A 13,641-nucleotide genomic window follows, 5' to 3' on the forward strand; every position below is an offset into this window, starting at 1 on the left:
AGTGTCTGCTCGTAGATCCTTGTGGTTGCGGTCTTGGAGAGCAGACGCGGATTCAAAGAAAGGCTTGGAGGCCTTACCTTTTAATGGGGAATTACTATTTGGTCCGGACCTGGACAAAATAGTAGATACCCTGGCAAAATCCAAGTCAGGCTTCCTCCCTTCAGCTACTACACCTGCTAAGGTCCGGAGCTCGGCGTTTCGTTCCTTTCGGGTTCAGGGCAAGGCAAAGGGTCAGTCCTTCCCGAGGCAGTCCGCACCCAAGACCGCCTCAAAGCCAAAGAAGCAAGCCTGGAGTGCTAGGCGCCCTTCTTCCAAGCCAGAAGATAAGCCTTCTGCGTGATGGGACGGGCCTCCCTCTGGGGGACCCCAGAGTTCGAGGCCGACTTCTTCAATTCGCCCAGTGCTGGCACAATACCACCACGGATGCCTGGGTGCGAGAAGTGGTCTCCCAGGGGTACGCCCTGTCTTTTCGGCACAGGCCGCCTTGCCAGTTTTTTTGCACAAGTCCTTCTCAGGACATAACCAAGGCCTTGCAGGTTCAGGAAGCCATAGAGGCCTTGCTGACGGCGGGGGTCATTATACCCGTACCACAGTCTCAACGTGGGATGGGGTATTACTCTACGCTGTTTCTGGTGCAGAAACCCAATGGCTCTCATCGCCCCATCCTCAATTTGAAGTCCCTGAACAGGTTTCTCAGGGTTCCCAAATTCAGGATGGAAACTTTGCGTTCCATCATACTGGCGATGGAACCGGGGGATTATATGGTCTCCCTGGATATCCAGGACGCCTACCTCCATGTGCCTATAGCAACATCGCACCAACGGTTTCTGCGGTTTGCTATTCTCCACAACCACTACCAATTCAGGGCTCTACCCTTTGGTCTCTCCACGGCACCAAGGGTATTTACCAAGGTGATGGCGGTCATGGCGGCTCACCTTCGGAGCCAGGGGATACGGTTGCTACCGTATCTAGACGACCTCCTCTTGCTGGCAAGCTCCCCGGAGGTACTGATCCAGCATCTCCACCTGACGGTCGCTTGTCTACAGGCGCACGGCTGGTTGATCAACTGGAAGAAATCCTCCCTCATCCCATCACAACGGATGGTTCATTTGGGGGCCCTGCTGGACTCTCATCAGCAACGGACTTTTCTGACTCCAGAGAAGGTCTCCTCCTTACAGCTGCGGATTCACAGTTGTCTGAGCAGTGGCAGAGTGTCGGTGCACTCAGCGATGAGAGTTTTGGGGTCCATGGTGTCGGCATTCGACATGGTGGAGTTTGCCCAGTTCCATTCCAGGCCCCTGCAGGGGCTGATTCTTTCAGAATGGAACGGATTGCCACACAGGATCCGCTCTCAGATGCTGGTGTTGTCCTCGGAGGTGCGTCTGTCCCTAGCCTGGTGGCTGCAGACAGCGCATCTCCTGGAGGGGCGCCCCTTTTGGATCCCGGAATGGGTTCTGCTCACGACAGATGCCAGTCTCCGGGGTTGGGGGGCGGTGACAGGCTCCTTGTCACTTCAGGGTCGTTGGTCGGCGGAGGAAGCGATTCTTCCCATCAACATCCTGGAACTGCGGGCAGTATACAGAGCCCTGCAGTCGTCCGGCACCGCTCTTCATGGAAGGGCCGTTCAGGTGCAGTCGGACAACGCCACCACGGTGGCGTACATCAATCACCAGGGAGGGACTCGCAGTCGAGCTGCGATGTCGGAGGTGTCCCGCGTCCTGGCTTGGGCGGAGCGCTATCTTCCAGCTCTCTCGGCAGTTTTCATCCCAGGAGTCCTCAATTGGGAGGCAGACTTCCTCAGCCGTTACGATGTGCATCCCGGGGAATGGTCGCTTCATCCAGAGGTATTCCAACTACTCGTGGACAAGTGGGGGCTGCCAGAGCTGGACCTGATGGCGTCCCGTTACAATCACAAGCTGCCTGTGTACGGGTCAAGGACAAGGGACGCAGGCGCAAGTCTGATAGACGCGCTGTCGGTGAAATGGCTGTTTCAACTGGCTTACTTGTTCCCTCCGATATCTCTACTGCCTCGGGTCCTGCGCAAGTTCAAACAGGACTGAGGCACACTGATCCTGGTGGCCCCAGCGTGGCCCAGAAGGCCGTGGTACTCCGATCTGCGGAGCCTGTCCATCGACGCTCCGTACCTCCTACCTCAACGGCGGGACCTGTTGTCTCAGGGGCCCTGTCTTCACCCGGATCTGGGTCGACTATCTTTGACGGCGTGGCTCTTGAGACAGCCGTCCTGAGGTCTCGGGGCTTTTCTAGCTCCGTTATGCTGAGGGCGCGCAAGCCTGCTTCCGCGAGGATCTATCACAGAGTGTGGCACACTTACTTTCAGTGGTGCGAGGCCAGAAACTATGATCCCCAGGTGTTCCGAGTTTCGCGTATTCTGGCTTTCCTTCAGTCCGGTTTGGACTTAGGATTACGTCTTTCTTCACTGAAGGTACACGTGTCTGGTCTGTCGGTGTGGTTCCAGCGCAGGATCGCTGCTATGCCGGACGTACACACCTTTTTCCAGGGTGTTTTGAGAATCCAGCCTCCCTTTGTGCCACCTGTGGCCCCGTGGGATTTGGCGGTGGTTCTTAGGGCCTTACAGGGTCCTCCTTTTGAGCCCTTGGAGTCAGTGGAGCTCAAGTGGCTAACTTTTAAAACTGTTTTCCTCTTGGCAATTGCTTCTGCCAGGAGGGTTTCAGATTTGGGGGCGCTTTCTTGTCGTCCCCCTTTTCTGATTTTTCATCAGGACAGAGCGGTGCTTCGCACTCGTCCTGATTTCCTGCCTAAGGTGGTTTCCAGGTTCCACATTAATCAGGAAATTGTTGTACCAGCCTTTCAGTCACCTGATCTTTCGGCTGGGGAGACTTCCTTAGACGTTGTAAGGGCACTCCAGGTTTATGTGGACCGGACTAGTTCTGTGAGGAAGTCGGATTCTTTGTTTATCCTCTTTGGTTTTCACAAGAGGGGTTGGCCTGCCAACAAACAGACTCTAGCCCGTTGGCTTCTTTCTGTTATTATTGAGGCTTATATGCAGGAGGGTTTACCTGTTCCAGCCTCTGTTAAGGCTCATTCCACTCGGTCCGTGGGCCCTTCTTGGGCTGCTAGCCGTGGCGCCTCTGCTGTTCAGCTCTGTAAGGCGGCCACCTGGTCTTCCATTCAGACCTTTTTGAGGTTCTATGCATTTGACACCTTTGCCTCTCAGTATGCATCCTTTGGGCGCCGGGTTCTCCTATCAGCACAGGAGCGTCCCCGCCCTTAGTTGGACTGCTTTGGGACATCCCCAAGGTCACCCTGTGGACCCCTATGGACCCTGAAGTAGAAAACAAGAGATATGGTAAGAACTTACCTTTGTTATCTCTGTTTCTACGAAGTCCATAGGGTCCACAGGGCACCCGCCCTGACGCACCTGGCTTCATATGGGCTCTGTGACTGGTCACCGGTTTTCCGTCTCCCATTTCTGTGAGTATGGTTCTTGTGTGTTCCAGTCTTCCTTCTCTCTGTTTCGTCTCCTCCTCCGGCCTGGGCTGCTTACCAACTGAGGTGCCTGTGGCTCGGGGGCGGGGTATAGGGGAGGTTGGACCCAAGTGCATCCTGGGAGCAGCTGAAGCTTTAACTCCGTGGTGCCCGAGGATCCAGGATCCAGCTATACCCCAAGGTCACCCTGTGGACCCTATGGACTTCGTAGAAACAGAGATAACAAAGGTAAGTTCTTACCATATCTCTTGTTATCATATTGTTATTGCTGTTTTTAACATTGAACAGTTTCCTGGTCTTGTCTATGTACATAGAGTAGTTGTGCAGTACATCATAGACAATTATATCATTCAGATGCCTATACATTTTATATTTACAGAATACCCAGAAAGGGGGGTAGAGATGTGTCACAACAGGAGCACAGAGCGACATCCGAATAAGGAGCATTAAGGGACTGATTGGGTCGCACCCTAACCACGAGCAATCCCGATGTTCATGTACAGTATTTGGCCATTGTTACACGTACTGCGCGTGTGTGAGAGTCGTACTGCGCGTGCGTCCCAATAGTTACCGTACGGAGATGAAGAACAAATTTGGGCATCGGGAGTGTGGATTTTAGTGGGCGTACCTAGGAGTTAACAAGGGAGAGGGTGGGGGATTTTTTTAGGCAGACTCGGGCGAGGGGGGTTTTCACAGATGCAAGGCGCTGCAAGCGGGCGTCTCAGGGAAATTGCCGCGGCTCTAGCATAAGACTCAACTTCGTCTTTGCGCAAAATCAGGGTCAGGCCCTAAAAAGCTACATTAGTATATTGTATAGGGCCCAATAAACTATATAACTTCCTCTGGTGCAAATCATGTAAGTACTGTAATATCATGGGGGCAAAGCCTCCTGCATCTGGTGAATGGCAGCAGTAGCCCAGGGACCCAAACGTGGGTGTATTATTTAGCATGGGATGGGTGCGGGATTCTGGCGGTCAAAATCCCAACGCAGGCATCCCCACGGGGTTAGCGTGGATCCACGGCCGGCGCCCGGAGCAAGTACTTTTTTTCGGTGCCCAGCACACCCTTCACTGTACATGTGTGCCAGGTACACTTACACCCCATCCTCCATATATGTGCTGCATCCACAAGGCAGTAGTGGCGCTGAGGGGGAAATAAATTTGACCCGTATGGTGCCCCTGGTCGGTACGCCCCTGCCTGTCAGTAGGTACCCTAACCCTCCCCATCTCCCTACCCTAAGCCTCACTCCCCGGTGGCTGAACCTAACCTCCCCCTTGTGCCTAAACCTAACCTCTTCCTCCCGGAACCCTAAAGCTAACCCTCCTCCCCTAGAGCCTAACCGTAACCCTCACCCCAAACCCGCTACTTGCCTTCGGGATGCCAGCGTTGGGGTACCAGCACCGGTGTTCTAAGCACCAGCATCCCCTGCATCGGGGTACTGAATGTATCCCACACATTTGTGTCGTACACCGATCCTTTTTGCGGCATATGTTGTGAGACGCCTGGCACGATTTAGACGCTCCGCCTACAGGTAACGATTCCCCGGACTTTCTTACTTTTTTCTGCCTTTCGCATCTATTTAGCATTTATTCGCAGTCGCATGCAGAGTTGCTTCCAGTTTCCTGGGCACTAATTTTGTCGCAAAGGAATTGGTATAACTTTGCAGATTAAGCACAATGATTCGTGGCGTGAAGCGTGGCGCGGCTCACTCGTATCAGGCATCAGTCTTTCTCCCTATTTACCCAGGTTAGTGTATAAGTCGCACACAGCAGCTGCACGTGGTGCCAGCATCCAGGGTACCTGTGCTTTGTGCGCATCAGTGCTGCAAATAAGACGCATGGTGCAGCATAGTCGCAAAGCCATTTGGACTCAGTTGACCACTTCTGCGCCTCTTCAGCTCAGCGGAGGTACAGATTTATATGTATTATGTCATTTCTGGGGTTTGAATACTCTATTCCCAGCATTGTACTTTCCCAGTTCTACCACATGTCATCACACACGTTCAGGAGCATTCACGGCTCACGTTTGTCCACATAAAGTCCGTAAATGTATTTATTTCCCGGAGGCCCCATGTATTCATATGCATATAGGCCCTCATTCAGAGCCGTACGCTCTGAGCAGAGCGCACGCTCTGAATGAGGGCCGCCCTCCATAAAAATGGAGCGTCCTCCCGGACGCTCGTATAGCTGTGGGTCACCACCCACAGCCTATACGAGCGTGCTTTTTGATGGCCGCGATGGTCGTGACCATCGCGACCATCGAAACTGCGAGCCGGAGCCTGCGGTTGAGGTTTTCAACCGCAAGCTCCGGAGTGATTTTGGCTCTATCAGAGCCAAAATCACTCCCACTGACATCACTAGTGATGTCAGTGGGCCGGCTTCTGACGGGAGGCGTTCCCTTGGGAACGCCCCCGTCAGGGAGGCACGCCCACCAAAGGGGGTGTGCTGTCAATCAACATCGACAGCACGCCCCCTTTGATCAGACACAACGAGCGAAGGACTTTCCTTCGCTCGTCGCGTCTGGCGCATGCGCACGACGGAGCTCCCTCCGTCGTGCGCATGCTCAGTGCAGAACATCGACCCACTTGCGAGTGGTCAGCCGCTCGCGAGTGGGTCTGAATCAGGGCCATAGCTTGTTGTTGTTGTTCAGTAAGTTAGCCCTAGTCTGCATGGGTGCCTGGCTGGTGCTACAGAGGGGTAAAGTCCCTTTTACTCTTACAGTGAAACTGACATTTATTGTACATTGTTATCTGTAAATCTCAGAATTCTGAATCAATTCAACAAGATGCGAGGGGAGCAACACTCCTTTGGGAGGCGATATCACCCAGGACTCGTGGTATTTTGTACGCAGCTTTACGGTACGTCAGTGCGGCATATAGCACTTACTCGCGGACACGACTATGTCACGCCTCATTGAATTGACCCCTTAGACTTGCTGGGCTGTTGTGGTGATCACGCTGATCGTCTGTTGTGGGAACTAAACCGAAATATATTTTAAACACTTTAGATGACATTTATTTCCACTTGTTTCCAGTCAATTTTGACCACCTCACAGCTCAGTTAAAGGGCCAAAAGGTTGCATCCAGCTTGCTGGCTTAAAACTGATTGATATAATTAATAGAGTTGAAGACTGTGCAAAGATGATGGTTGGGATACCCCTGAGGATTGAAGAAATGATAGTCGGTGCAGCTCCTGGCTGTAAAATTGATAATAAATTAATTAAAAACAATTCAATTGGTGCAACCCCTGGCTGTAAAATTGATAATAAATAAATTAAAAAACAATTCATTGGTTCAGCCCAGGGCTGAATAAATAATAAAAATAAATTATTTGGTGCAGCCCCTGGTTGTAAAATTGATAATAAATTAATTAAAAAACAATTCATTGTTGCAGCCCGGGCTGAATAATTAATAATAACTTAATTAAAATAGTAAAAAACAATTCATTGGGTGCAGCCCCTGGCTGAATAATGAATAAAAAGAAATTCATTGGTGCAGCCTCTGGCTGTAAAATTGATAATAAATTAATTTAAAAACTCATTGGTTCCAAAATGTTAGGCAGCAATGCCCCAACCAGCACATAATGGAAAGGAAAAAGGTGCAAGATGGAATAGTCCTTGGGCCCTCCTGCCCACCCTTATGTTGTATATGAAACAGGACATTCACAGTTTAACAAACCAATCATTTCAGCGACAAGGCCTGCCAATTGTGACTGAAATGATTGGTTTGTTTGGACCCCCATAAAACAAGCTGCCAATGTGCATTGGACATGGAAATGAAAATGATCCCATACACAAACTGGCTTTACATTAAAAGTTGTCGTCGTCCTCGTCATCCCCATCAGTGTGTACATCCTCTTCTTCACACAATATTAATTTGTCCCTGATGGAATCCACCACAGGCGCCTCTGTAATTATTTTATGTAATTGTTGGTAGAGGTCTTCCTTGTGGAATTTTTAATTCATTTTAATGAACATCATCTTTTCCACATTTTGAGGAAGTAACCTCCTACGCCGATCACTGACAAGGTTGCCAGCTGCACTGAAAACTCTTTGGGAGTACACAATGGAGGGTGGGCAACTTAAATAATGCATAGCGAGTTTGTGTATGGGACTCCAAATTGCCTCTTTTTCCTGCTAGTACTGAAATGCCTGACATGCCTATTAGGATGTTATCTCTGAAATAGTCCTCCACTATTCTGTGAATGGAGACCGTATAACACATAGTCACAGTAGACATGTCACTAGTAGGCAGTTCTCTCAGGCCCAACCAGATGTAATTTTTTGGTGAACGATCTGCATAACCAGCAGGCATTCTGTAAGGAAAATTGTTTTTTTTTCCTGGCAGCTGCAGAAACTGAAGGAGGAGATTATGGCGTTTCACGTATGGCTGCAGCTTGACAATTTTTTGACCAACAGCTCTTTGCATAGTTTTAGATTTCGGTCTGTTGGAAAAAAACTCACCATGTAGGACTTAAACCTAGGATGCAGAATGGTCGCCAAAATATATTTTTCAGATTTCAATAGATTGACGACTCTTGGATCCTGGTGAAGTGAATCAAGGGCTTGATCCACGAGTCCGACATACCTTGCACAATCTCTCCGTTTTAGCTCCTCCTTCAGTTTCTCCAACTGTTTTTTGCAAAAGTCTGATGAGGGGAATGACCTGACTCAAGCTGGCAGTGTCCGAACTAACTTCACGTGTGGCAAGTTCAAAGGGTTTGAGAACTTTGCACAACACGGAAATTATTCTCCACTGCTCTTGAGTAAGGTGCATTCCCCCTCCACGGCCTATGTCATAGGCCGTTGTATAGCCCTGGTTGGCCTTTTGCTGTTCCTCCCATCCGCTGAAGCATATAGAGGGTAGAATTCCACCGAGTTACTACCTCTTGCTTCAGCTGATGGCAGGGCAAATGTAACAGTACCTGATGGGTCATGCAATCTTCGAAAGCGGTTGCCGAATTTCTAAAATGTCCGGATATTTTGCGGGCCACTGAGAGCAACTCCTGCACTCTCCTGTCATTTTTTAAAAAATGTTGCACCACCAAATTAATTGTGTGAGCAAAACATGGGACGTGTTGGAATTCACCCACATGTAATGCTCTCACAATATTGGTGGCATTGTACAAAATCGCAAATCCCGAGGAGAGTCCAAGTGGCGTAAGCCATTTAGCAATGATTTCCCTGAGTTTTTCTAAGAGGTTCTCAGCGGTATGCCTTTTAGTGAAACCAGTTATACAAAGAGTAGCCTGCCTCTGTATCAGCTGTCTTTCAGTAGATGCTGCTGTTGAAGGCAATACACCTACCCAGTGGGCTGTCACAGTCATGTAATCCTTAGTTTGCCCTGTCCCACTTGTCCACATATCAGTGGTCTAGTGGACAGTGGGTACAACGGCTTTTCTGAGGATATTTAATAAGGGTTTTTTTAATGTCGTTGTACAGACTTGGAATTGCTGTTCTAGCGAAGTGGAATCTAGAAGGGATCTGGTAGCGAGGACACAGGACCTCAATTAACTGTTGAAAACCCACTGCAGTAATGGCGGATACTGGACGCACATCTAATACCAGCATAGCTGTTATGGCATCAGTAATCTGCTGTGCAACTGGGTGATTGCTGTCATACTTGTTTGCCCTTGCAAACGATTGTTTGGCAGTTAATTGTTTTTTGGCGGATACACTACAAGTAGTCTTCCTCCTGGTCCCCTTCTGGGATGAAGATCCACTCACAGCAACAGCAGCAGCAACAGGCGTAGACATCAAGGATCCTTTTGAGGAATCACAGATAGGAGAGGAGTCAATCATGCTTCAAATAACAACATTGGATGCAGCAGGACTACTCTCGATGACGAATGAGGATTTGATGATGCAGGTGTTGGTGGTGGAGATCGAAGGCGCTTGGATCCCACAGAGAGGGAGCAGGTAGGTGACACTGGACTTGTTACGTTTTGAGGTTTGGAACTTGGCGACATACACTTTGATATTTGATGAATGCGCTCCAAGTGACGTAACAAGGAGGAGGTTCCTAGGTGGTTTAGGTCTTTCCCTCTACTCACTCTTGCTTGGCAATGGTTACATATGGCTTCACAACTGTTGTCCGGATTGGGGTGGAAATAATTCCACACGTGAGAAGTGGATTTTTTTGTCTTTTGCCCCAGCATGACAACAATGGGCTTTGGCTTTTTCAATCCATGGGCAACAGCTGTTGCCTTACTTACACAAAGGACATCCTCATCACCAACATCTTCATCATCAGCATCCTCATCATCCTTAGCGCCTTCAACTACCAAAATATCCTCCTCCTCCATGTGCAATTCCACAGAAGCATCCTCACTGACTACGTCTGCAAGATGTTGACTGCCCTTCCCCACATTTACAGAGGGCACACAAATGTTGGAACTTACAGGATCCTCCAGTAAACTAGTATTTAGGTCTGGCTCACACATGGCAACCGCGGACACACTTGCACTCTCCTCGGGGATTTGTGATTTCAATTTCTCAGGGCACACAGTTGGTTTTTCTGGAGCTGTCTTACTCATCTTAACAACTTTAAATTTTTTTAATGGTACCACCACCACTACTACTACTACAATCAGAAGGGCTATCAGAACCAGCAGTCATCATAAATAAAGGCCAAGGCCACTTTCCTGGCCACTTTGTGTAGTGAATGGCATATTGCCAATTTTTGTTTATCTAAAGGCAACTTGCCTTTTGATTTTTTTTTTCTTTACTACAGTAAAACTAGGTTTACCATATCCATAGTGTGACTTAAGCTCTGGGACATGGGCCCTCATAGAGGACGAGGAAGTTGACGGCCTTGCATCATCATGATGACTGCTGGCGGCAGCTACAACATGTGATACTTGGCCTTGCTCTCCTGTCATGTGACAGCCCTCCATATTTTCTGCGGTCTTGAAACAGTGTCACAAGCAGTGTAGCCAAGGTGCGGTTACAAAATTCACACACCTGCAGTCGTGCGCACACAGAACAAAAATATACAAAAGACACTTCTTTTGTTTTTTTTTATCAGTCCAGAACTTGGGCCCAGAGCACAGATTGATGATGACTGGAGTTGGGCAGCAGTAGGTTGCAATTTGCGTTGTGTATCTTGTGCGGCTAAGCCTAACACGCACACACAGAAAAAAAAATAGACAAAATACACTACACTCAATTTTTATTTTTTCGGGTCCAGAACTTGGGCCCAGAGCACAGATTGATAACGACTGGAGTCGGGCAGCAGTAGGTTGCATTGCTGTATCTTGTGCGGCTAAGCCTAACACGCACGCACAGAAAAAAAATAAAAAGACAAATTTTTTAAAAAAAATTCGGGTCCAGAACTTTGGGCCCAGATGGACGCTGCAGACAGCACAGCATTCGCCCAGATGGATCAGCAACAGCACCAGCCCAGATGGACACAGCAGACAGCACAGCAGTGACAGCACCAGATGGATCAGCAGTGCACCAGCACAGGTAAGTACTACCTCTCCCAGGCCTACACTATCCACTCTCCCTGTTCAGTCTCCACAGCCGGAGTGTAATGGCGGCCGCCGCGTGGTCCCTTATATACATAGAAACTAAACTCGCGAGCCGCGAGATTTCATCTATATGGTTTTGCCTCGGTTTGAGATCCAGGGCCGGCGGGGGAACCGAACACATGTTCGGTTCTCGCCCCGGATCTCAAAATTCGAGTGGGTTCGGTTCTCTGAGATCCGAACCCGCTCATCTCTAGTGATTATGCAACAAACCACATCGGGAACAGCTTGAAGGTTTTGGTGCATACCGTCCGTAGAAAGAAGCAGGTAAAACGTATTTATGTTGGGATATATGTGTAGTTTAATTATATTTCACACTAGTGTGCATCTGCATTGTTTTACATATTTTTTTCGTGTGAAAGCGTCAGTGCGCATCTTAATTTACAAGATGAATGATCGCAGTCTCCACACTAGGACAATCCCCTGTTTGGGATTCCTCTGGACAGTATGGAAATCACAAGCGCAGTCCAGAGCTGCTTGTCCATCCTGGGCGGGTAGGGTTCGGAATTCACGGCCCTCCGCCCTTCCTTGCTGCCCCGTCTCCTCTGACTCTCCTCTGACTCGTCCTTGGCACTAGCGTTGGGATAATCTGATGCTGTGCTGCTGCCATGTAATGAGCCATCACCAGGCTTCACTATACCTGCTGTTGGCCAGTAGGAGAACCCTGATGCACCCGGCTAATACTGATGTACAGTATGCAATGTTTTATACTGATGGGCAGGGTGGTGCAGAGAGCATGTAGAGGTGCGGGTGGTCAGGAAGGCTGATCCTCTGGTAGGAAGTTGCTTTGTGTCAGGGATGGAGACTGGGAGACTTTTCATTTTCTAAGAAATTATTATTTTTTCAGATAGTTTTTAAATCCTCTTTTGCATGATATATTCTGTAATGACAACTAAACACAGTGCAGCCATTAATGGTAAATAAGAGCATGACACACAAGGGCAACAGTTATATACCTGGGTGACCTGTTGCCACTGGAAAGCAGCTCATATTGCTGCCAAAGTGGGGAAAGAGAGGAGGGGTAGTCTAGTACAGTGACAATGCTGGCCCTGAGGAAGGGGAGGAGCCTAATCCCTGTCAGTGTGTGTAGTGTAATCAGTGCTGGACTTGAGGGAAAGGAGCCTAGTTCCTTTCAGGGTGTGTAGTGTAATTGGTGCTGGGTCTGAGGAGGGGGAGGAGCCTAATTTTTGTCAGTGTAATCAGTGCTGGGCCTGAGGAGGTTGAGGATCCTATTTCCTGTCAGTGTGTGTAGTCTGTACTGGACCTGAGGAGGTTGAGGAACCTATTTCCTGTCAGTGTGTCTAGTGTCTGTACTGGACCTGAGGAGGCAGAGGAGCCTAATTCCTGTCAGTGTGTGTAGTGTAATCAGTGCTGGACTTGAGGGAGAGGAGCCTAGTTCCTTTCAGGGAGTGTAGTGTAATTGGTGCTGGGTCTGAGGAGGTTGAGGAACCTATTTCCTGTCAGTGTGTGTAGTGTCTGTACTGGACCTGAGGAGGCAGAGGAGCCTAATTCCTGTCAGTGTGTCTAGTGTCTGTACTGGACCTGAGGAGGTGGAGGAGCCTAATTCCTGTCAGTGTATGTAGTGTAGAAGGTGCTGGACCTGAGGAGGTGGAGGAGCCTAATTCCTGTCAGTGTGTGTAGTGTAGTCGGTGCTGGACCTGAGGAGGTGGAGGAGCCTAATTCCTGTCAGTGTGTGTAGTGTAATCAGTGCTGGACTTGAGGGAGAGGAGCCTAGTTCCTTTCAGGGAGTGTAGTGTAATTGGTGCTGGGTCTGAGGAGGTTGAGGAACCTATTTCCTGTCAGTGTGTCTAGTGTCTGTACTGGACCTGAGGAGGCAGAGGAGCCTAATTCCTGTCAGTGTGTCTAGTGTCTGTACTGGACCTGAGGAGGTGGAGGAGCCTAATTCCTGTCAGTGTATGTAGTGTAGAAGGTGCTGGACCTGAGGAGGTGGAGGAGCCTAATTCCTGTCAGTGTGTGTAGTGTAGTCGGTGCTGGACCTGAGGAGGTGGAGGAGCCTAATTCCTGTCAGTGTGTGTAGTGTAGTCGGTGCTGGACTTGAGGGAGAGGAGCCTAGTTCCTTTCAGGGTGTGTAGTGTAATTGGTGCTGGGTCTGAGGAGGGGGAGGAGCCTAATTCCTGTCAGTGTGTGTAGTGTCTGTACTGGACCTGAGGAGGTTGAGGAACCTATTTCCTGTCAGTGTGTCTAGTGTCTGTACTGGACCTGAGGAGGCAGAGGAGCCTAATTCCTGTCAGTGTGTGTAGTGTAATCAGTGCTGGACTTGAGGGAGAGGAGCCTAGTTCCTTTCAGGGTGTGTAGTGTAATTGGTGCTGGGTCTGAGGAGGGGGAGGAGCCTAATTCCTGTCAGTGTGTGTAGTGTCTGTACTGGACCTGAGGAGGTTGAGGAACCTATTTCCTGTCAGTGTGTCTAGTGTCTGTACTGGACCTGAGGAGGCAGAGGAGCCTAATTCCTGTCAGTGTATGTAGTGTAGAAGGTGCTGGACCTGAGGAGGTGGAGGAGCCTAATTCCTGTCAGTGTGTGTAGTGTAGTCGGTGCTGGACCTGAGGAGGTGGAGGAGCCTAATTCCTGTCAGTGTATGTAGTGTAGAAGGTGCTGGACCTGAGGAGGTGGAGGAGCCTAATTCCTGTC

Source organism: Taudactylus pleione, unplaced genomic scaffold (assembly GCF_031769625.1).
Source record: "Taudactylus pleione unplaced genomic scaffold, aTauple2 ptg000584l, whole genome shotgun sequence".
Classification (NCBI taxonomy): Eukaryota; Metazoa; Chordata; class Amphibia; order Anura; family Myobatrachidae; genus Taudactylus; species Taudactylus pleione.